Below are 3749 nucleotides of genomic sequence, written 5' to 3' on the forward strand. Positions count from 1 at the left end.
CTGCAGAAAACAGCAGTGACAACACAACACTGATCCATTGGTGTTCTCTTCACTAATGTTATATCTCAGGGCCTTAGAGAATGGAGTGTCTTCTGGGTTCTTTCAAGGACATAGTTAAGGGTTAGTGAGTGAGTTACATGGATAAATCCACTCCAAGCTTCCTTTTCTTTCTGTGATCTTGGGATTTCTTTCTCCCTACATTTTCCCCAATGATGTCTAACATCTCAAGTTTTATTTGGCATAAATCCTTACTGAGACTAAATTTTAACCAACTAAATGAGAAACCATAAAGTTACTCTCAACCATTTGAGCTAACACATTCAATTCAAAATCTCCACTAAGTGAACCCATACTAACCAACTTATCCCTATCTAAGATTACATTTCTACTCTTACCACATCCATCCTCTTATCCTCTATGACCATATGTATTTCCCAGTTTTTAACTATAGAAATTAGGAAAATCTTATCAGTATTTGTGTCACTTCCATAGATTGCCTTGGTAATCGCCTCCCTGGCATACCCAAGAATTTGACTTTAGTTCTAGATTTGAAGGCAGTGCGAGGTGGTTAGCATAGCCCATGAAGACAAAAGGTTACCTCTATGGTAACATCATGCAGAAACAACAGATTAAATGAGGAAAGGAGAAGTCCTCTCCTCCTGAGACTTTGGGAATTGTGATGCCTCAAATGTCCGCATACCAATTCTTCATGCCTCACTCTTTCCCACTCAGTGTCTTAACTTCCACATAAGAATCCTCTTAAAGCAATGAATTCAACCTATTTTAGAAATCGGTGTCCCACTGTGAATCTTATTTTCAGTTACTTCAGCCCTGTGGCTGTAAGAGATAGCATAAAAGCTACCTGATTACAGGATAGTCTCATGTGCTAAAAATTTTAACTTTTGACTTAACATTTCTTTCTTTAAAACTTCCAGCAGAGGGGTGCCTGGGTGGCTCAGTTGGTTAAGTGGCTGCCTTCAGCTCAGGTCATGATCCCAGGGTCCTTGGATTGAGTCCCGCATCGGGCTCCCTGCTCAGTGGAGAGCCTGCTTCTCCCTCTCCCTCTGACTGCCGCTCGGCCTACTTGTGCTCTCCATCTCTCTGTCAAATAAATAAAAACCTTAAAAAAAAAAAAAGAAAAAACAAACAAAAAACCCCCAAACTTCCCACAGAGTTAAAAGCACCAAGCTCAGCCTTGCTTTCCTCAGGCCTTCCAACATGGAAGCCACCAATACCTTGCGTACGTAGGTCGTGTGGTAATTTATGTAATTGTTTCATCACTGTCCCTCATGGGCGACCTGAATCCTCTCCTCTAACACCAGCTAAACAATCATTGCCTTGCCATCAAATCCAACCACTTCAGATAACCAACAATCAGGTTCCCATTTCCTTGAGTGTTTATTGCTGGTAACCATTCCAAGTACCAATCAGTGCACCTGGCAGGGTATTTAGATGCAAAGAGTAGAAGCTATTCTGGCCCTTTAAGCTAAAAAAAAAAAAAAAAGGTTTAAGAATATTAGGTAACTCATCAAATCTCCTGGAGGCCAAGAGAGCTAGGCCCTGAAGGTAAGCAGCCAAAACAATGTCCACCCACGTAGTCTCACAACACTTAGTCTCACAACAAGAAACTCCACCACTTCTGAAGATTTGGAGACTTCTGTTCCCACACCTTGAGGATTGATCACTCATGTGTGGCTATCTCCTATTTCTGACTTCTGAATCCAACCCTCATGAGGGTGTACCTGATTGCCAGAACCTAGATCATATGACTGCACCATAGTTGGGTGATGTCTGCAGTTGTGAATTTTCTGGCTTCTACCTTGGGAAGAGGGGATTCATAATATGGTAACTTACCAAAATGTAAGACAGAATTGAGAGTTGCAGGATGACCACAAATAATTAATGTCTTCTATACAATATTATAATTTATAATCATTTGTACCCCTAGTGCACAATTATGAGTTAATATACACAGACACACAATTTCAGTTGCCCAAAGATCTCTGAGATTTAGGGATCAGTAAAAGCCTCAATCTAGATTTTGTATCCATATACTACTTTCCTCCACTAAAATGGAAGCGTGGGTGATATAGAAAGAAGCCAAATCAGCCCACAGTGCAGTCTTACCTAAGACAAGAAGGCTAGATCTAGTGCCAAGAATGCCCCTCTGTCCTGGAAATCCCATCATTCTATCACCAAGCAATATGCTTCAGTGACCCTCGCTGCAATCTTGCGTATTGGTTCCTCTATTTATAAAGCAGAATTTCTGGGTAGAAGAGCCTTGGCGAATGTCAGGCTTCCTCTGTGCCAAGATACGATTAGGGTTCTCTTGGATCTTGGTCACACCAATCACTACCAGAAGAGACACAGGCAGGCTGGGGCTAAAATTAAGTGTTCAGCCCCACCTGACCCCCAGTAGCCAGCCCATTATGCCCACTTTTGGAACAGCTAATGTTCCCTGCCTCTCCTGGGGATCAGGTGGCTGGGGACTGCAGCCAGGGCTCTTCTGTATGGCGACAGGGACTCCAAGGTTTGCAGCAGAAGCAATATCACCTGGGCTTAAAGGATTGCTGCCTCTTTAAATCTGATCTCTCTCAGAGTTATTAGTAGGCTGGTCTTTGGCCCCATTTCTCTATCATCATTCATTCAGGAGAATAATTTGATCCAGAGAAACAGATCTCTGGGTTCAGGGGGATCTTTTCAAGCCAGAAGGGCTATATGGGAAGATCATCGTTAAGTAGACACATTCATCAAAAACCTGATTTCCAGCAGCTCTGCCTAGACTCTGCAGAAAGAGAAGTGGCACGTCCCCTGCTTTGGGGGGCATATAACTCAGCACAGACATGGGGGCTCAGACGGCTCTGTAAAGGACGGACATGTGACAAGGAAGAGCAGGGAGCAGCTGACTCATACCCAGACCACAATCTATGGTGCTGACTTCAAACCCACTGCTGTTCACCTCCATGCAGGTCCTCATGACCTCTCCCTGGAGCTCTGTGAGCAGCCTCCTCACTGGTTCCTCTACCTTCAACAGCTCCCTTCTTCGACCCACACTGAGCTTCTGTAACTCTTCTCAGAAACCTCCAGGGGCTCCCCCTGCTCCCACAAACCCTTCTCAATCATTCTGTCAAAGAAATTTACAGCTTTCCACATCATGGAAGTTGGACTGTACGATCTGCTTTAAATAGCCCAAAGCTACTTCATATTCAAGAAATCTTTCATATTAAGTTATATTTTATCAATCCAAAAACATCCACACTTGCTTCTCCACTTCTTCACCTTTGCTCACACTTTTCTTGCTCTGAAGGCTGTTTCCTACCCCTCTCCCTCCATCATCATCTGCCCAAACCCTCTCAATTGTTTGATTTGAATGCCACCCACCATCAGAATAATCTGCAGGTCCTTTTTTAAAAACATGGATTCCCCAAGGCCCTCATTTTCTAGCTCCTTAGTTCTGGGACAAAGCCCAGGAATCTATTTTTTATTGTCCCAAACCATTTTTACATCCCCCAGATTTAGGAACCACCCACTAGGGCTATGGATCCTAAACTTTTGGATTTCACAGAACAACAAGATTTACAGACACATGTGTGCATGCACACACAAATGCAATTGAAGGACTCAGTGTAGGCTGCCAACTTCATATTTTGCTCAATAAGGATATTATAAAACATCAGGAGAAAAGCACATTGCTTTTTATGTCTCCTGAATAAAGCCATCAGCCCAGCAGCATTAGTTGGTGCAATCTG

This window comes from Mirounga angustirostris, unplaced genomic scaffold (genome assembly GCF_029215605.1).
Source record: "Mirounga angustirostris isolate CCGP_5_RB_7025 unplaced genomic scaffold, mMirAng1.0.hap1 SCAF_13, whole genome shotgun sequence".
Classification (NCBI taxonomy): Eukaryota; Metazoa; Chordata; class Mammalia; order Carnivora; family Phocidae; genus Mirounga; species Mirounga angustirostris.